The sequence below is a fragment of the Pristis pectinata genome, chromosome 19 (genome assembly GCF_009764475.1).
Source record: "Pristis pectinata isolate sPriPec2 chromosome 19, sPriPec2.1.pri, whole genome shotgun sequence".
Lineage (NCBI taxonomy): Eukaryota > Metazoa > Chordata > Chondrichthyes > Rhinopristiformes > Pristidae > Pristis > Pristis pectinata.
Genome location: NC_067423.1, coordinates 26,964,483 through 26,986,899, shown reverse-complemented (window position 1 = coordinate 26,986,899; position 22,417 = coordinate 26,964,483). Strand labels below are relative to the sequence as shown.

The 22,417-nt window shown below is 40.3% G+C and overlaps 1 protein-coding gene across 4 annotated transcripts in view; it reads left to right on the top strand.

The window, feature by feature from the left end:
* The window catches only part of tafa5a (TAFA chemokine like family member 5a), a 525,393-nt gene that overhangs the window by 282,210 nt on the left and 220,766 nt on the right, over positions 1-22,417 (top strand). The gene's annotated exons all lie outside the window — the stretch shown is intronic.

Below are 22,417 nucleotides of genomic sequence, written 5' to 3'. Positions count from 1 at the left end.
AGCTATGAAATTGTTATCGTGGACTGCTTAATTTTTCCTTATGGATTTGCTATTGGATGATTTTAGATGTATTTTGGTGTCCAGCAAAATGAGAAACAGTCATCTGTAGGCATGCAGTCAGGAGAGTCCAGAGGAAGCTGAATGATGGAAGGAAGCCTGATTCAGTAGGAACCCCATTTATTTTTGTGAGATCCGGAGGAGTATTTAAATATTGAACATATTCTTTTGTTCCCCCACTGGGTGGCTGACAGCTTCTATAAAGTGGACAATCTGTAACACACTCTTTGCTTATGAAGCCACTGAAACAAATTATAGGCTTTCAGTCTTAATAATCATTTACATAAACTCTCGAGGCTTCTGCTTCGTATTGGTGGACATCTCTGCCACCCTTTTTATTATAGTTATATTATAGAGTCTGAGTACCGTGGGGCGGCACAGTAGTGTAGCGGTTAGCACGACGCTATAACAGTGCCAGCGATCGGGGTTCGATTCCCGTCGCTGTCTGTAAGGAGTTTGTACGTTCTCCCGTGTCTGCGTGGGTTTCCTCCGGGAGCTCCGGTTTCCTCCCACATTCCAAAGATGTATGGGTAGGTTAATTTGGGTTTAAAAAATGGGCGGCATGGACCCGTTGGGCTGGAAGTGCCTGTTACCATGCTGTAAATAAAATTTAATTTAAAAAATTTAAAATTTAAATTTAAAAGATGGATAGATCAAGTGTTTATTTTCTACGGTTTGTGACCACTGAATTTCTTCAGCAGCAAAACATTTTCAAACTTCTTAAACCTCTCAGTACTGTCAACATTCTTCCTTTAGTCGCTTCCTGTTTCTTCTTCATTTCCAAAACATGGTTCCACTGCTGAGATGCCTTTTATTAGTTCTTCTTAGCAATCATGCATATTGACAAATAATTCCGTCGGAGAGTAACCTGTCTTTAGAACATTGCCCAGGTATTGTTCGTGTGTGAGCATAGTCAGTGTCAGCAGGCTACTAACCATGATGGGTATTGCAGTCAAGCTCCATCCTGTCACCAACTGAGAGATCTATCAGTATTTTCCATCAGGCATCACTGAAGTGGCGGAAAGCCTAGTTGAATTTATCACTTATTAACCTAGGAAATATTGAAATCAATTGCAACATCATTTCTGGTGTTTCAGTGAATTTCTGTACAGATCAAGGATAGCAATTTTGTTTTTTATGATAGATACTGCTCGCTCAAGCACTGGATCCCCATTTAGCCAAAGAGTCTTTGGAGGTGCTTCTGCTTTCAATGTTAACATATTCAGGAGCATTTTGACATCTTCCATTGAGCAGCTTGTCCACCTGACAACACATTGTGGATTTAATTTGGTGCTTATCCATCGTTTTTTGAATGCTATATGGACAGCTAACAGAATGATAAGTGTTCTGTTCGACCACCATTTAAATGCAAAAGGATAAGGAACTTTACTTTGAAGTGGATAAACTGAACAGGTTTTATTTTAACCTGCTGAATATTTCCTGTAGTTTTGTTCTTATTTCAGATTTCTAGCCTCTGCATAATTAGCTTTTCAAAGGTTGTGTATGTTATTCTTTTTGGACATTTACATTTAGACCATATTCCAATTATTTTGTATGGACTGCAGATCTCTGTGCTGCAGTAATACTCATTCACAAGCTTAGAAGCCTTCAGCTGTGGCAGTTATGGTGAGGCCAGTATCCCATTCGCATGCTTGAGTATATTCAGCTCATTCATCAGCTTCCCTGTTACAGATAAGCAAAACTTCTGATTGCCCAGTGATTTCACCTTCAAGAATGGAAGCTGACAGTCCAGAGATTTAATGGGGTGACTAACAGCTGACCAGAAATTAATTTCTTGACCTTTTTACTATCGGCTTTATTGGATTTCTTTGTAATCATAAAAAAACACTGATAACTAATGCATTATAATTTGATCTTTTGCTTTGTTAAGAAGGCCTTACTTTAGCTTAATATTGCTGCTCTTTGATGATATGAAAATCAAACATTATGCCCAGCAAAGGGAAAAAATCCAGAATTTCCATTTTAGCACGGCAGTATCAAGTCTAGTTCAAGTTGCAAAGAATTTATCCAGTGGCTATTGAATTCTTTTTGTTGGTGTGATTTTTCTTTTATGTACAAGATTACTAAGCATCGGTAACTGATAGCTTCTCAAAGTACAGCAAGTTAAGGTTCAGAAACAAAAAACAGCCAATCCTGAATAGCTCCATTTTTCATTCTGACTGATATCTTTGTTGCACATTGAACAATACCACCTCAATTACACAAGCCTGGTTACACTGGCTGCACACAGTGGCATTTATGTTACCGGGGAGAACTTGGATGTCCATCTTCTGTGACCTCCTGCACTTAACTGTGGATATGTGAAATTAACTAGCCTCTCAGTTCTAGGCACTCAGCACGTGGCAAATTGGGGTTGAGATATGGATTGAGGTTATGCTCACACCTACTGGTAGGGAACAGCTATTTGATAGAAAATTGCCATGAAATATAGTAAATTCTAAGGAGCAGTGAAACTCAAGAATAGAGTCACTATGTTTCTGGCTGTTTGAAGTGCCAGCACCACCATAACCTAGCAGAATCTCACGATTTTACTTCAATATTTTTGTTGAATTTGCCATTGTAAGTAACACTGCAGGATAGACTTTGGCTTGCTCTTTATAGAACCCATCTTACATTCATTATCAGGCAGACTTTATAAAGGAGTTGCTATCTATTCCACCAGTTCACTATACAAATGCTAAAGTTGGAAAGGTAACAAACCAGCAAATATTTTCATCTTAAGGTCTTAGTATTTTCTCCTTTGTTCTTATCATTGGAAGCAATTCAGAGAAGTTTTACGAGGATGATGCAAGGATGATATGGAGGGATTGTCATACAAGGAGAGGTTGTACAGGTTGAGTTTGTGCTCATTGGAGCTTAGAAGAATGAGAGGCAATCTTATTGAAAAATAACATATTCTTCGGGGGTTTGATGGGGTAAATGCTGGGAGGATGTTTCCCTCACAGGAAAGTCTATGACCAGAAGGCACAGGATCAGAAGAAGAGGAGGCCTATTTAAGACTGAGATCAGGAAGAATTTCTTCTATCAAAAGGGTATCTTTGGAATTCCTCGTCCCAGAAGACTGTGGCAGCTGAATCCTTGAATATATTCAAAACTGAAATAGATTTTTAATCAGTAAGGGAATCATGGATTAAGGGGAAAGGGCCAGAAGAAGATTTGAGGAAAGTTGGATCAGCTCAATCTTAACAAATGATGGAACATTCTCGAGAGGCTGAGTGGCCTTCTGCTGTTTCTGTTTCATGTGGTCTCATACTACTATAATAATGGACTAGTAGACCAAGCAAGTAAACTGAAATTAGAATACTTTCTTACTTTTCATAAAATTTAACAAACCCATCATAATCAGCACGAAGATCAATATTATATCATCAAAACAAATACCTGTTCCCCACGATCCATGAATTATGCTACTAAAAGCTAAACCATAGAGAATTTATATACAAATTATCACTAGGTACTAGAAATTCCAATAAGGGATCATTCCATTCATTTCCAAAGAAATGAGTTGGGAAATATAAGTCTTTAATTTGGGTTTCACAAGGTCTGGCTACACTATAAAGAGTTTCTACCACGTTTGGCTCAACATCATCATGTACTAATATTGTTTCTTTTGTTCTATCATATATTTTCAAAATGATGGTTAACTTTTCCCTGTTAATAATTGAACACGGAGATGCAGAAGGAACTGCTGCCCAATTACAACTTCTCTGCCAGTCACCAGGAAGTCACTGTAAATTCTCTAAACTGAAGCCAGAAGAGATTGTAATTCACTTTTGCTTGAACATGTGCTTTAATCTGGCACTGTGTGGGAGATCTACACCAGCTTGTCCTGCTGCTGTTGGGCAATGATTTTCACTAACTCAGGTCATGTAAGCTCCTTGTGTTTAAGAGAAGAGAATCTTTTCCATGGTTGAGCACATTAATTGTGCATGATTTATGGAGTAATATGTACTGTTCTGAAAGAACCTATGCTGTGTGACATCATGACGAGACCTCTTAAAGTGGCAGTGCTCAAAAGCAGGACTTGACTACTCTACTGTAGCCACTTCCAGATTTCATTGAATAACAAGGGATGAGTTGCTTTGAAAGAGTTCTCCAGTGATGACTGAGATAACCTGATGCCAAAGGTTGACCCCATAACCCTCCCCACCAAAATAAGAATATAGATGGCCTCACCTGAATAATAACAGAAGTCTGTTTCCATAGTTGCTACCCATGTGACTCCATCAATGCTTGCTCTAAGGGACCCATAAATAAGATACAAGTAATGTTGTCCCTTTTTACATTATGTACAAGAAGGACTGCTTCTTCTGTTGTATTCTGCTTTTCTGTGCATGACACATAATTTCTTTGTGGTGTATACAGGGGCCAGAGCTGTATCAGTAAAATCTTTTTGGTGTTTTTGTGCAATCCAATGTTTCGATGTGCATGTGGTGATCTATATTGCTCTGAAATTCAAACTGGTAGCTCATAATCATATGAATTTCCAGGCCAAATTGTTTTGAAATTAATGCTCCATTCTTTAGACCACAAGACTGACAACACCCAATTACTTTTACTTGATAATACAAGCCCTAAGCCAATAATTTTAATGTTATGAACACAACTGGGTGAGACACACTGTAGTATAATTATGTTTTGAAATTGTCAGTATATCAGAAGAAACCATTAAGGTAATTAATTTACTTGTAGTGGATGTTTTTGGTAATTTTAATCAATAAGATTTGTTAGTGAAATCCTCAGATCTAGAATTTCCTGACATTTAATTAATTTAGACAGTTAAAATGTATGTCAATCTTGATTACCTGGACTAAACGTGTCAATTAATTCGTTGACCAGCTTCCAGCACACATTAACGATACAACATATATTTTCCTCAGATATGATTTTGAAGTTAACAGGATGCATATTCATGGGAGTATAAGATAGCTAGCAAGTGAAAGTGAGTTTTTCTCCCCTATTTAAACTATTAATGGGAAAGAGAAGGCCTGCTAACAAAAATCTGTGTACTTTTAATGTATACCATAAGAACAGGTTATGGTCAAATGAAGCCATTGATCTTCAAAATTAACAAATGGACCTTATGAAACGTCTGACAACTGGGGGGGGGGGGGGTTCCACTGTATCACATTATTCTTGGAATATTATTAATTGACCAGTAAACAATTGATTATATTTTTAGAGAAAACCCGATGTTGTCTCATAAACAGCAGGAAGGAGGCGTACCACTGTTATAAGTATTTGTTCCCCAAGGACTGGCAGAAACCCTGGATGGATTTATAAAAACAATTTCTGGTAGGATTCCTCCAGCTATTTCAGGGAATCCCCCCAAAAATTTCCCTCATCATTGTTACATCTGAACCAAGCACAGGGGCTCTAAAAATATAGCACAAATTTCAGCAGAAACAGAGCTCCATCTGCATGAGCTTCATTTTAAAATTTGCATAGAGCAGTGTACAAATTGTGAAGCAAATTATTTTGCATGTGTATGGTGTGTACGTGTTTGTGGATAAGGCAATGAATCACTATTGTGAGGACCAGCTAATCCAGTCAGGTCTTGATTGGGAAGTTGTTACAGATGAATTACATTACAGTTTAACTTTAAAACACTGGATGCATGCTGGTCACAAAGCTGTTTTCATATTTTTGCTCTGTGATATGTAAGGTGTGTATCAAAGGTAAACACAGAATCCATCAAAATCAGAAGAATGAAATTCACAATCTTCAAACTGGAAAAGAAATTCCTTTGATCTTGGGTCTCAAATTTTCTTTTTGAGTATATAAGAACATCTAGTGGAATTTCATTGCTCAAATCACTGGGAGATGAGTATCCACGAGGGAATGCACCCATCGTAAGATTTTCCATGTAAAAATTTTAGCTACTGTTATTTAGATGTCTTAATCTGTTAATTGAGCATTCTAGCATATATTATTCACTGTACAAACCTTAAACTTTGACTAATAAACAAAATCCTCAAATGCTGGAAATTGGAAATAGAAACAGAAAATGCTGGAGAAAATCAACAGGTCAGGGAGGATCTATGGAGAACAAACAAAAGTTAACATTTCAGATTGAAGACTCTTCAACTGAACTGGAAACTTTCACTTTAGTTTCTTCCCTTTAATAATGTGGGGCCTGTTCTCCATTGAGGCACGGATCCCATGTAACACTAGTGTATGTTAATGGTGTGGTAGCAGACAATTCTTGTTGAATGTACTCCTTAGTGAATATATATTTGATCACAGAAGGTGCATGCTTACTCATGCAAAAAACTCTTTGTTGTGAACATGAATGAAGAGATTTGGGAGTCAGCCTAAGTTGTGATATCTATTGCTTATGCTTTTTTTCTATAATTTCCTGAACTGATAAATTGGCATTGTGGCATTATGTGGAAATTAGGGTCTAAAAGGAAGCTGCAGCCTAAATCATAATGCCAGCTGTCTTTTTTGGTTTTGCAACAGATGGTTTCTCTTTCTGAACAACTTCTCACACATCCCCATCATACTTTGGCAATGGTTACAATTGAGAATGCATCTCTGTTATTTTTCTTGCCTCTTATAAAGAGCCAAAATCTGCACAGGTGGCCCTTGGGCTGTTTGTAAAACATTGGAACCATTACAATGTTCCTTGCTATAAATTCTAGTAACAGGTTATTTTATAAGCATCTCCTACTTTTGTATATCAATGGTCAAGTTATGGTCTCCTTGTACTAACTGCAAGGTAGGATCATTTAGCTACTTGCCATCTTGACTCTAACCACCCAGTTCAGTCTGGTAATGCCAGACAAGGAAGGTGATAAAGATATATTCACTGACAAAAGTAGAAAAGAAAACAACACAGAGTGAGCAAGTGGAACATTGATATTAAACCAACAAGCTTCAAGGGTAAGCACACCAAGGGTTTCTCATCAAACATTGATTTTATGCTGTAGGGATGCAGAATGTATATTACAACGGTTTTGTGCAACTGATATAGACACAAAGTTCATTTATCATTAAAGGTGTGATGTCATCTTGGTGAGGTATCAGCATATCAATATACCTTTATACAAGGTAACTGTTGGGGAATGAGTTTCTTCATGAGTGCACAATGCTCTGCTCTACATGACTTTTATGTGCTGCCCAATGATACCATTCTGAAAAGGGAGTGCTGTTGTACTAGCTTATGAACTATTATTTTTTTAAGTACAGAGTGGGGCTTAGAGTCACAACCCTAATAATGAATTCCCAAATTATTGGCTTGGATTTTGCTGGTAAATGTTAACAATTCCATGTAGAACTGCTGCCATTTCTCAATGTAAATGTCTTTGTGACTCAGGACTCCTGCATGAATGCACTGTTATAACTAGTATAACTAGTATATATGTGTCCAATATATACTATGAATCATTCATAGAATTAGTGGATGCTTTATATGGGTTTTTCAAATTCTGACCAAAATTTCATTTTATGCAGATTACTTTATGGGGATATGAACAAAATAACAGAGATCATGGACATAGCCATAGCCTGGACCAAAACCAAACCTTAACGTTGATTTTCTTAACTTACAGAATATTAACACTGCTGGCAAGACCAGTATTTAGTACACATCCCCAATTGCCCTTGAGAAGTTGTGGTGAGCTGCCGTTGTGAACTTTTGCATTGTAATGTAATAATAAATGTACATTTAAACAAGGTGCCTTTGGTGCAGGTGATGCTCCAATCCTCTTGGATAGGAATTTTCAGAATGTAAAATTGATGAGAATGAAGGAACTTCCAAGGCGTGATTTGGAGGGGGAACCTGCATATGTTAGACAAAAGATATCTCATTTAAATGAAGTTAGCGCTCATATCCCAGTTCAAATGTTTGCCAGCTATCCTTGTCATTCGAGGTGTTAGAGGATTGGGCAGGGCAGTCAAAGTATTCTGGAACACAGCTACCTTGCCATGTCCCACAGCAAAAACTGTTTAACTAACATTTCTGTCTTCACAGGCTAACAAAGACTTTGTGAGGCCTCTTCAGTGACCTAGTGTCTCTATGCCTCTCCAAATTCATCTAAGCATATTCTCCTCTATACAGTTTTGACATGACTCTGGCCATCAACGTGGCTTTCCCCCGACTATTACTGCGATGGCTGAGTTTTGAGTTGCCTCAACCATTACAGGTATATTTTGTTAAATTCTCGCTGTAAATCCCTTTGGCTACACTTTTGACTTTTTTTGCAAACTAAAACATTGTGGTACTTACACATCCAGTCTTCTTTAAAAATTCTCTGCTCTTTTTTTATTGATTGGATCTCTATTGGTTTCTTGGCAAATCACTTGGGACAATTGGCACCAGAAGGATGCTCTAATGAGTCCTAAATGAGCTGGATTGTCCTTGATCTATCCCACGGCTGCTTTTAGCAGTTGCGGTGACTGTAAGATGGGCCATGCAGGAGCCCTCCACCCTACTCTTCTTGTCCATGGCAGAGGCAGTTGTGCATGGCAACCAGGCCTCGGGTGGCAGAACCCAAGGCCCACCCCCAGCACTGCCCTGCTGGCCTTTGATAGCTTACTGCTGTCAAAGGCATCTTACATTCTTTTCCAAAGTCTCTAATGTTCAGGGATATTTAAAACCAGTTTGGATTTAAATAAGCAAAATATTTTTAAAATAATTAAAAATAAATTATTAAATGTTGTTAACACATTGAACTGCTAGTGAATTAAAAGCCTAGAGGGGGGAGTCGATGAGAATGTGAGGAGAACAAAATGTGGGATTAATGTAAATGGGTCATTGATGTTTGGCATGGACTTGGTGGGCTAAAGGGCTCATTTCCATGCTGTATCTCTCTGCGACCCTATGAAATATAAAGAGAGATAAACAAACTTAACCAAAAGTAACCCTTTAAAATGAAGGTCAATGACTCCATTCAAGAGAACAGGATAGCCACTGCGGTACAGCTGAGTGTAAGGTGTGTCTGGTTGCTCCGGTCAGTATGATCTAGGACCACCACTGTTATCAGTGATGAGTCCAACAGCAGAGGGGAGATAAGATGTGTTGTCATCTGTACCCCAGCACCTCTCCAACTGCCGTGTATAAACCAGCCCATTATTTTGCTGATGTTGATGCTCCCTCTATTGATGATGCATCCCTCACCTAACCCTCCCTGTTCAGTAGAAATTAATGTTAGCCACAGTGGTTGCTCTCATTTAAAAAAAAGAGTAGACTAAATACCTGGCAGGAGTTACCCAGAGGTACAACGATAAGCACAGAAAATGATGGGTGGCATCTTATGCTTGATGGACTCAATGAACTAAGAAAAGATCAAGGAGGTGTAGTTAGCCAGGAATTTTTGAAATTATGAATTGGTTTACCATTAAACCAAAAGACATGTTGAAAACTAAAGGGCCTGTGAATGCACAACTACAAAGTGACTGTCATGGTGTTGAATATTAGTTATAAAATACAAGATTTAAGCCTGGAACAGAATTTTTCTCCCTTTACCTACGAGGGAGGGGAGAGAAAGAAGCTTTCCTGACCATTTCATCAAGAAAAATAATAAGCTGCACAGTGCACATGACTGAGCAGTTTACATTTCAATTTTGCGGAAAAAATTCCTTTAAAGGTCCAAGTGGCCTTTCTACATTACACATTTCTTTCTGTATGTTAATAGTTTATAGGAAACCTGTCAAGATAACATGTTCTTGGGAATTAACTAGGTTAAATACAGGTCTTATACATGCAATGCTTTGGTTGACATGCCAGGTCTAAAAGATGAGCAACTAAGTATAGTGTATTGTTCTTGGGAGATCACATGGGTTTCTTATCATTTTCCCCTGTCTTTCCTGATGGGCAGAAATTGCTACGTTAATATAGATATACGAATGTGCATGTAATCTCTCCCACTGTCTCTCTCACACAGTCTCTTTTATACACTCGGATACACAGTTACAATCTCTCTCTCCAGCACACTCTTCCCCTTATATTTCTTTTCCCATCTCTCTCTCTCCGTGCCCCCCAACCTGTTTCTCTCCCTCTCACATATTAACACTTGCACCCTAGAAATGGAATTGCATGTATGTTCCTGAATATTAACGTAACCAATGGAGCAATAAAGACAGTGTGACTACAGATGCTCTGATTTGACAGTAACTGCTGTATCCTGAAATTATGCTAAGAACATCTGAGCAGCATCACATATCCCGCTAAGTATCACATTGGAACCTAGGCTGTGGACCAGGGATGAATTTATAACTGTAGATATCTCTTACCATTATAGGAAGTAGAATTCATTCATGTTTGTTGTCAGTGCGAGCTTTTTTTAAATCTCCATTTAGCATTGGTGCACCTCTCAGTGAATAACCCTGGCCAAGTAGCCCATCGACTAACCCGTCAGTCTCTGAGAGTAAAGGATCCTTTTGCATGTCACAAGCAATTTTTGTGCATTATATGACTGAATTTTATCCCAAAACCTGACAGCTAAGCAAGGTTGGGGCATTTTTGCATGCTCAATGGACTTCCACAAACTCTATCCAGCTTCTGCCATGTTTATGTCATACATGTACACAGAAGCAAGGTGTGCAGTTGTGTCAAAATAAATGCACGTCTCAACATCACTTGTGCACTGGAAGGCAGCAAATGGGACAGACCATTCATAATGAATCAGGCTTTCACTGTAGAGTTGACAGCTGTCTCACCATGTTCATCCACCCCTGCATTCATCGCTTGCCTACAATGGGTTCTTCGTTCCCAGCGCTCCTTACTCCATCCCACCAGACCTTAACGCCACCTTCCTCTGATATTGCTTTCCAACTGCTGACTTGATCAGCCCAACTCCAGTTGACCCTAGTCCCATATTCCACAGACTACCTGACTTTCTCTGCAAGCTCTGCAATGGCCTTTGGATACACAAACCATGCAAAGCCGTTCCCACTGCACTTGGCTGTCTTGGGTTCCTAACTGTAAGGAATTCATAGCAGGTGGGGCTCACAAAATACTGTCCCCCTCCCCACACACTAATGCTTTAATGCAACCTCCCATGCACTGAGGAATGTCAAGTCCATTATCTTTTCAATATATATGGAAATATAAAAGCAAAGAGCAGTGGAACACAAGTTAATTGGGTCAGTTAAAAATATAGAGGCTACTGTTTGTGCTGAGAACTTATGCAGGAGTTTACACCTGCCCTTGGCTGTAAGTACAGAACTAAAATGTGTCCCTAAATATTCATCTAATTGATGACATCTGATCATTTCTGTTCTGGCATTAACAGTATATTGAAAAAGATCACTTGTTTGTATTCATCAATTGTCAAATGCTGTTAACAGAGATTATAAATCTAATTTTATGCATCCAGTGTCTGCAATGAACACTCCCTTGTTGGGTTTCAGTAAGGGTTAGATGCACTAAGTTCTCTTTGCAGCTGCATTCAAGCAATTGAGTGTAAAACCAACCACAAATGAACACTACTCAAATGACATTTCTTTTTCAAACACCCTCATGAACTCTCAGACTGAGACTGCTAATTATGGCCAATTGTAGGAAATTTTCTGCTGAAGAGATGCAGCCAATCAGACCTGAACTAAGGCCTTTTACATTGTCAGTTTCTGCAGTAATGATATCGAGGCCCTAGAAGTGAAATGGCAGGAAATAAAATGACATTTAAGTGCCTCGTTATCTTTTTCAGGATTATTAAATGCTTATTATGGAAGGTACAGCCTGATTGATTGATTTTTCTCATTCTTTGAGGGCACAAATTCCATAAGAACTTACCCACCTGAATGTAGTTTTTATTGTGGGCTTCTGTTTCAAATCCAAAAATGGCGGAGATGCTACAAATCTGACATAGACAGAAAATGCTGGAAATACTCAGCAGCCCAGATATTAAGAGATTATTCAAGTCCCTGGAGCACACTCCAATTCACCATTTATATTACACAAAAGAAAATCCCTGGGTCCAATGTTCATGGTAAGTGGGAGCTCAGGCTGGTTGACAATAAGAAGGCATTGATAACATATGATGAGCTCAGTATCATAGTGCAAAGCATTTAACATACTCCGACTGAATCACCTGTGGTATTGCACATAATTAGGAGCACGAGGTGTATGTGTGTGTGTATGGGGTGGTGTAGGGATTTGTTGTGCTGTCTGTAGACCAAGCAAAAAATAACAGGTGATATTGCTTGTCAAAGATCTGAATTCTGTTCTGCTGGAAAAGAAAGCGTAGTATATATAACTACACTTTTAGAAAATATCTATCGATTTTCAATGGGCTAGGAGTGTTTCCCATTGATTTCAATTTACCTTGTGTCAGACGCCTGACAACAAAACAAAAGCTCAAAGGTTTGACTCTGTCATAGATTTGTAAAGTTGTCTTTAGTGCCTTGTGGCACTTTTTATTTTGTTTTGTTTCATCCTCTGAAAAGCTCAGGGTGGAATTGTAAAGATTTACAGCGCAGGAGCCCATTTGGTTCTTTGTGCCTGAATACATTTTGCTCAGTATAACAATTCAAATTGCATGTCAGTAATTATGATTTTTTTTTCCTCTTATGTGATTTCTAATGACGTGGGCCGTAACTTTAGAAAAGGTCTGGCAAGAAAGCACTCTTGAATGTGTTTTTTCACTTCAAGAAGAAGACTGAGGGAGATGGAGATAGAGATGATTACAACATCTGCTTTGTTTTTAGTTAATTGGGGACAAGAATAACATTAATCCATCAGTTGTTCACAATGCAAAACACAAGTTGATGTAAAACAAACTGCCAATTCACTGTCTCTTGTTTAAACATGATTGCCCAAAGTCAAAATATCCCCATAGAGTCATAGACAAACCAATTTTAATTAATGGAGACCATTTTGAATGTTATTAACACAACCAATTTTTCCCTCAAAGATTTACTTTGCAGCTGTGATGTCTGCTGATATATTTAGCTGAGGTTGCACAGCCTTAAAGTGTCTTGCAACTGATGATTGGGAAGTTTATGAAGATTTAAAAGAGCCTCTTGTAGGCCAGGAAATGTAAGAAACTGGATGATAAGGAGAGGAGAGGAATTAGAAAGCAGTTTGGAAAACATTTTGCATTTTCTCAGCTCAGTACTCCCAATGCTGCTGGGTGTTCACTACCTCCTTCACACTGAGGGATGAGGTTCAGCCACGCCCTACTCATCAGACAATGCAGCTGCAAAGTAAATCTTTGTGCGGGGAATAAATGGTTGCACTCACATCCAAAATGCTCTCCACTAATGTGGCCCAACCTGGAGGATCAACACCATTAGCCATGTTATGTTGCTGTTGCTTCTATGTTGCACATTGGCTAGCCGGGAAATGCTTGCCAGGCTTAAGTTATTAACAACGAGCCTCTATTGTGTCACATCCACACAATTGTCAGTCTGTTTCATGAATGTCCAGTCCTTATATCCCTCCATCCCCACCATGACAGCCTCACCGCCCTCCGCTTCTTTCTCGACCAGAGACAAAACCACTCCCCTTCCACTAACGCTCTCCTCCCCCTTCCTCTAATGTTCTCTTCCGCCTGGCTGAACTTATCCCCACTCTAAACAACTTCCCTTTCGATTCCTCTCACTTTCTGCAAATGAAGGGTGTAGCCATGGGCACTCGCATGGGCCCCAGCTATGCCTGCCTTTTCATTGGCTATGTTGGACGGTCTCTGTTCCAAGCCTACTCTGGCCTCGTTCCCCAACATTTTCTTCGCTATATCGATGATTGCATTGGTGCCACCTCTTGCACCCATGTGGAATTTCACAGTTTCATAAATTTTGCCACTAATTTTCACCCAGCTCTTCAATTCACTTGGACTATCTATGACACCTCTCTCTCCTTTCTCGATCTCTCCATCTCCATCTCAGGAGATTCTTTAACCACCGACATTTCTACAAACCCACTGATGCCCACAGCTACCTTGATTACTGCTCCACCCATCCTGTCTCTTGCAAGGACACTATCTCTTTCTCTTAATTTCTCTGCCTCCACCGCATCTGCTCCCATGATGAGGCTTTCCACTCCAGGACATCTGAGATGTACAGCTCCTTTACTAACCGTGGCTTCCCCCCTACTGTGGTCAAGAGAGCTCGCACCCACATTTTTGCTATTTCCCGCACCTCTGCTCTCACCCCCACCCCTCCCAGACCCAACAGGGATAGGGTCCCCCTTGTCCTCACATTTCATCCCACCAGCCTACATATCCAACACATCATTCTCCGCCACTTCTGCCATCTCCAACGGGACCCCACCGCCAAGCATATCTTCGCCTCCCCACCACTTTCTGTCTTTTGCACGGACTGCATTCTCCGCGACTCCCTAGTTTACTTGTCCCCCATCCCGCTACCACCCCAGGGACTTTCCACTCCCCTGCTATAGACGTAACACCTGCCCCTACACCACTTCTATCACCTCCATCCAGGCACCAAAACAGTCCTTTCAGGTGAAGCAGAGATTTACCTGCACCTCCATCAATATCATCTACTGGCTTGGGTGCTCCAAGTGTGGCCTCCTCTACATTGGTGAGACCAAACGCAAATGAGGTGACTGTTCCGTAACCACAATCTGCATCTGCCCATTGCTAGTCACAAACTCCCCCTCCCACTCCATCACAGATATGTCAGTCCTCGGCCTCCTCCACTGCCAGAAGTCCAAGTGCAAACTGGAGGAGCAGCTCCTCATTTTCCATCTTTGGGATCTTATAGCCTAACGGTACGAACAGTGAATTCTCCCACTTGAAGTAAACCCAACCACCCCCCCCCCCCCCCCCACTGTGCCTTTCTTTCCTTCCCTTTCCTAGCCTATCTCTTTCTTTTCCTCTCCTCCCCCTCCCCCCCCCCATGCCACCTGCCTCCATACGTGTGACCCATCCCCTGGTGGATCTGCTTTTCCCACTCCCCCGCATCTGCCTATCGCTCTTACCTGGATCTACCTATCATCACCTTGTGCTCACCCGCCTCCCCTGTTTTGTCCACCTATCACTGTTATGTTTTCCCCCCTATATATCGGGCTTCCCTTTTTCCTATCTTCAGTCCTGAAGAAGGGTCCTGACCCAAAACGTTGACTGTCTGTGTTTCTCCACAGATGCTGCCTGACCTGCTGAGTTCCTCCAGCATCTTGTTTTTTTTCATCTAGATTCCAGCATCTGCAGTCCTTTGTTTCTCTATTTTATACCCCTCTCAAGTTTTATTTTCATTCACTTGTATAAAACTGATTGCCTAATGTACTGATGTTACCAATGGTAGCTTGAGATGATCGTGACGGATTAAAGGCAATTACTGCCTTAGCTACTATTGGCACTGCAGTATTCTTAATGGATTCATGTCAGATCAAAGTTTTTGACCATCCTTTCTCAAATGCAAAAGTTTCCTGGGTCAAAAGCAATTAGCAGTGACTTGGTTTATGAATTTTGTCCCAGTGCCATATGCCATCTCATTCCACTGTCACACTTTATCTTTCTGCAACATACCAAAAAGATCACAAGACAAAGGAGCAGAAGTATGCCATTTGGCCCATCGAGTCTGCTCCGCTTCCTCAACATCAGCTAAGCTATTCCCATCTAGCCCCATTTCCCGGCCTTTTCCCCATATTCCTTGATACCTTGATTAATTAGATACCTATCAATCTCCTCCTTAACCACCCCCAATGATCGGGCCTCCACAACTGTATGTGGCAACAAATTCCATAAATCCATGGCCCTCTGGCTAAAGAAATTTCTTCTCATTTCTGTTCTAAATGGGTACCCTGTAATTCTAAGACTGTGCCTTCTAGTCCTGGACTCACCCACCAAGGGCAACAATTTAGCCAGATCTACTCTGTCCAGTCCTTTCAACATTCAAAATGTTTCTATGAGGTCCCCTCTCATTCTTCTGTACTACAATGAGTACAGTCCAAGGGCCGACAAACGCTCATCATACGTAAGCCCTTTCATACTGGGAATCATCCTCATAAATCTTCTCTGAACCCTCTCCAACATTAGTACATCCTTCCTAAGATAAGGGGCCCAAAACTGCAAACAGTATTCCAAATGAGGTCTCACCAATGCCCCATAAAGCCTCATCAACACATCCTTACTTTTATACCTTATACCTCTCGAAATGAATGCCAACATAGCATTTGCTTTTCTTATCGCCGATCCGACCTGGTGGTTAACCTTTAGGGTATCCTGCACAAGAACCCCCCAAGTCCCTTTGTACTTCTGTACTTTGAATTTTCTCCTATCTAGATAATAATTGGCCCATTTATTTCTTCATCAAAGTGTACAACTGCACACTTCTCAACATTGAATCTCATCTGCCATTTCTTTGCCCATGATCCTAAACTATTTAAGTCTCTCTGCAACCTTCCTGTTTCTTCAATACTCCCTACTCCTCCACTTATCTTGGTGTCATCTGCAAACTTAGTTACAAACCATTTACTCCATAATCTAAATCATTAATATACAATGTAAAAAGAAGTGGCCCCAACACCAACCCTTGCGGAACACCACTGGTAACCGGCAGCCAAACAGAACAGGATCCCTTTATTCCCACCCTTTGCTGTCTGCCTATCAGCCAATGCTCCACCCATTCTAATATCCTTCCTGTAATTCCATGGGCTCTCATCTTATTAAGCAGCCTCTTGTGCGGCACCTTGTCGAAGGCCTTTTGAAAATCCAAATACACAACATCCACAGCCTCTTCCTTATCCATCCTACTTGAGATTTCCTCAAAAAACTCCAATAGGTTGGTCACGCAGAATCTTCTCTTCAAGAAACCATGCTGGCTTGGACCTATCTTGCCTTGCACCTCCAGGTATTCCATAACCTCTTCCTTGAGGATCGACTCCAATAACTTTCCCACCACTGATGTCAGACTAATAGGTCTGTAATTTCCTTTATGCTGCCTCCCACCTTTCTTATACAGCGGAACTACATTTCCGACCTTCCAGTCCTCCAGAATCATGCCAGAGTCTATTGACGCCTGAAAAATTATCTCCAATGCCTCCACAATCTCTAAAGCCACCTCCTTCAGAACCCGAGGGTGCACTTCATCCGGTCCAGGAGACTTATCTGTCCTTAGTCCATTTAGCTTCCGGAGCACCTTCTCTCTAGTAATCTTGACTGACCTCTGTTCATTCCCCTGAGACCCCTGACTATCAGGTATATTGCTGATGTCTTCCACAGTGAAGACCGATGCAAAATACTCATTTAGTTCCTCTGTCATCTCTTGGTTATCCATTATAATTTCTCCCACACCGTTTTCAATTGGTCCTATATCTACCTGTGTCTCTCTTTTACTCTTCGTATATTTAAAAAAACTCTTAGTATCCTTTTGTATATTATCTGCCAACTTCCTTTCATAATTCATCTTTACCTTCCTAATGACCTTCTTAGTTTCTTTCTGTAAGTTTTTAAAAGTTTCCCAGTCTTCTGTTTTCCCACTAATTCTTGCTTCCTTGTATGCCCTCCCTTTTGCTTTTATTTTAGCCACAACCTCTCTCGTTAGCCACATTTGTTCCTTTTTGCCATTCATAACCTTTTTTCTTGGAATATACTGTATCTGTCCCGCACTTTCCTTATTTCTTGTAGAAATTTCATCCATTTCTGCTCTGCCGCCCCTCCAGCTAGCTTATATTTCCAGTCAATTTGGGTCAGTTCCACTCTCATGCCACTAATTTCCTTTGTTCCACTGAAATATTGATACACCTGATATCTGCTTCTCATTTTCAAATTTGAAACTGAACTCAATCATATTATGATCACTACTTCCAAATGGTTCCTTTACCGTTAGTTTCCTAATCACCTCAGGTTCATTACACAGCACCCAGTCCCAAACAGCCGATCCCTTGGTGGGCTCATCAACAAGTTGCTCCAAAAAGCCATCCCGTAGACATTCCACAAACTCTCTCTCCTGAGATCCACTACCTTCCTGGCTTTCCCAATCCACCTTCATGTTAAAATCCTCCATAATTATCTTGACATTGTCTCTCTGACATGCTTTTTCTATTTCCAACTGTAACTTATAGTCCACATCCCGGCTGCTGTTAGGGGGCCTATTTTTAACTGCTGTTAGGGTCCTTTTACCTTTGCCATTCCTTAACTCAACCCATAAGGATTCTACTTCTTCTGACCCCATGTCCCTTCTTTCTATTGATTTTATATCATTACTAACCATCAGGGCCACACCACCCCCTCTGCCTACCCACCTATCTTTCCTATACACCGTGTACTCTTGGACATTCAGCTCCCAATCACATCCATCATTAAGCCATGACTCGGTGATTGCCACAATGTCATATTTTTTAATCTGTAGCTGTACTACTAGGTCATCCACTTTATTTCTAATGCTACGTGCATTTAAATACAGTACATTTAGATCAGTATCTGCTACCGATTTCACTGTATTTCTATTTCTCAGCAAGTTATCCTGTCTTTTCATCTGCCTGTCCCTCTTACCATCTTTGTTGCACACTATCTTGGACTTACTATATACCTCTTCCTCTATTCTAACATCCTGGTTTCCTTCCCCCTGCCAAATTAGTTTAAACCCTCCCTAATAGCTAATTAAACATTCCCGCCAGGATATTGGTCCCCTTTGAGTTCAGGTGTAACCCATCCTTTTTGAATAGGTCATACCTCCCCCAAAATAGGTCCCAGTGATCCATGAATTTGAAGCCCTGCCCCCTGCACTAGTTATTCAGCCACGCATTCATCTGCCTGATCCTCCTATTCTTACCTTCATTAGCACGTGGCACGGGCAGTAATCCTGAGATTACTACTCTGGAGGTCCTGCTTCTCAACCTTCTTCCTAACTCCCTGTAATCTTCCTTCAGGACCCCCTCTCTTTTTCTATCTATGTCATTGGCACCAACATGTACCAAGACTTCTGAATGCTCACCCTCTTCCTTTCAGAATACTCTGGACCCGATCTGAGACATCCCGTACCCTGGCACCAGGGCACATCACTCCTTCTGGATGCTAATTTCAGTGCAGGCATTTACTGACCTTCAAACCAGAAAAATGAACAGGCCCTTTAAGCAGCTTGACAACATTCAATCCTTGAGCTGCACACAATTTCTGATCCAATAATGGGCAAACTAAAACCATCCCTTGAGTTCATCCATTGCCCTACATTTACTGGGCATGGGTACTGTGCTGTGTGGGTTGGATAGCATTCAAACTGTGGTTGAAATTTTGGCAAATCAGAAAATCAAGACTACTGCAGTTGGTTTCAATTTTGGGAATGAACTTCTGGCCTTGAAGGATCATGATGTCACCGTGAAACTACATTGACAAAGTATCCATAGCTCTCCTCTTCTTGTAAAACATTGTATTTTACCTGACTTTGTTCAGCAATGAAACAGAACCATTGTAGTCACATTGTAGTGTAGTCATTACATGTTGCTCCATGCTGGTAATTATTTCAGCCTGATACACGTCTCTATCCTTCACACTGTTAGCACAAATGTCATCTGGGGCAATCTAGAAAATCTTGATGAACATTTAGCTGGCGCTGCTTGCCATTCTGCTGATGAAAGTAACAAAGAAACTGTAGATGCTGGATATCTGAAGTGAAAACAGAAAATGCTGCAAATGCTCATTGTTAATTCTGTTTCTCTTTCCATGGCTGCTGCCTGACCTGTTGAGTTTTTCCAGCATTTTCTGTTTTGTTGTAGTCTTGGACCCCGTTCTGTCTCTTTTCCCCAATTACACAAGGTAATTGAGGGGAGATATTATTGTAATCATGGCTTGCATTTGAATACCTAAAAGAATTATAAATTATTTTCTGTCAGTTAACATTGAAAAAGTAAAGAAGGAAAACACCAGCTCCAAAGAACAGGCCTCATCATTCACATGCCTGACACCAGACTCCCAAACTGAATGTACAGCTTAGTGCCTTTGACTTTAAAGCAGTTATTTAGGGACATAGAACAGTACAGCACAGGAACAGGCCCTTCAGTCCATGAAGTCTGTGCTAACCATGATGCCAAATTAAACTAATCCCACCTGCCTGCTCCTGGTCCACATTCCACCATTCCCTACATGTTCATGTGCCTATCTACATGCCTCTAAAACTCCACTATTGCATCTGCTTCCACCACGGTTCCTGGCAGCACAGTCCAGGCACCTGTCACTCTCTGTGTATTAAAACAAAACTTGCCTCACTCAGCTCCTTTAAATTTTCCCTCTCTCACCTTAAAGCTATACCTTCTAGTAGTTGACATTTCTATCCTGGGAAAAACACTGTAACTATTGACCTTAATCTATGCCTCTCATAATTTTATGAACTTTTATCAGGTCTCACCTCAGCCTGCAACATATCTCCCCATGCTCCTGAAAGTCATTGTTGAGGCTTGAATACCTAAGTAGTACTTTGTATCATTGATTGCTAAGGAAGAGGATTATTATAAAATACCAGTAGAGGCAGAGATAGTAGAGGTTATGGATAGAGTGTACTGCAACGGCTGATTGTGTTTAAAATGGATGAGTTGCCTGAACCAGATGGTTTGTCACTCATGTTGTTGACTAAATTTGGGATGGAGATGGTGGAAGGGCTTTTTAAAATATTCCATTCTTCCTTGGATGTGCAGGGAGTGCCAGGGGTTGGAGAATAGCAAACGTGTCACTATGTTAAAGAAAGAGTGTCAGAACATTCCTCGTAACTACAGGCTGGGAATTAATCAGGACAAAATAACATACAGTACACTTGAAGAGATTTGAGTTAACTAAGGAGAGTCAGCACAGATTTGTGAAAGGCATATTATGTTTACCCAGCCTAATTCAATTCTTTTAATGTGAATGCAGTGACTGTTATCCATATGAATTTTAAGGAAATGTATGATAAAGTACCACAGAAAATGCTGTTTAACAAAACTGAAATTTATGGAAAAGGCTGGGCAATGTTAGTTTAAAAAAATCTGCAGATGCTGGAAATCTGACCCTTCATCAGAACTGGGAAAGAGAGAGATGCGTTGATTTTCAGTAGGATTGAAAGTGGGAGAGTGATGTTCCACTACTTCCCTCTCCAACTGTAGATCCGAATCACTGACTGTTTCTCTTTCCATAGATGCTGCCTGATCTGCTGAGATTTTCCAGCATTTTCTGTTTTCGTTAGTTTGCATAAAAACTTGCTTCAGGATGGAAAGCAGTGAGTTATAATAAAAGGTTATTTTCAGACTGGAGACAATGATGTTCCATAAGGAGTGCTAGGACCTGCTTTTATATTCATACTTATAAATGACTTGGATATTGGAATATAGACTAATATTTCAACATTTGCTAATTACACAGTATTTGGGTTTGTGGAAGGAGTGAGTATGATACCAATAGGACAACAATGACTAAAAGAATGGAACTTAATGCTAAGAACTTTGAAGGAATGCATTTTGACAAAAGGGATGATGAGGGACAATGTAGACTTAATGATATGGCTGTAATGTGTGCGCAGAAACATACCATAGATGCTTGAAGCTCAAAGGACATGGTGAAATATTAAGTAATAAACCATGTGGGAATAACCAGATATTACCAGGGATGAGGGATTTTAGCAACAAGGATAGGGTGGGAAAGCTGGGATTGTTCTCCGTAGAGCATGAGAGGTTGAGGGGAGATTTGATAGAGGTGGGCAAGGTTATGACAGATTTGGACAGAGGAAGCAAAAACAGGATGTTCCTCTTAGCTGATGGTACAAAGACTGGGGACACAGATTTAAGGTTTGGGGCCAGGGATGCAAGGGGAAAATGAGGAAGAATTTTGTGACACAGTAAGTGATACTTGAAATTTCCTGCCATTGAGTTAGTGAAAGCAGAGATGATCAACCATTTCAAAGGAACTCTGCAGTTCAACAAGGGAAATAAATTGCAGTGCAACAGAAGGAGCTTGGGGGTAATATGCTGACTGGATTGCCTTAAGAAAGAACCAGCATGGACTCGAGGGACCGAATGATGTCCTTCTGTGCTATAATGACTTCCTGACTCTCTATCATTTTATAAAGCAATTTAATCAGACAAAATGCCTCATCAGTTCAACAATTGGGCAATGAAACATTTTTGAGTATCTAAGGCTAATTTAGTAGCATATTGTAATGGTAATTCGTAACTGGTGAAGATGATGAAACTATCAAATATCCTTAAAAAAAAACTGGGCTTGCATCATAATAGTACTTAATCACAATTATCACCAGAACTTTGACTATTATGCAAATTTATGTGGCAAATTATACTTTTTGTAATTTCATAATGAAAGCAACTAGCTGCTGCATTTAAAACAAATTAGTATTTCACATCTTCTGTAGGCACATATCTGGCAGAGCTCTTACAGTGGAAAATGTTGTTTCCAGCAGATGAACATTTTGATCTATAAATTTATATTAAGTTTTCCTACAAATTATTACTCTT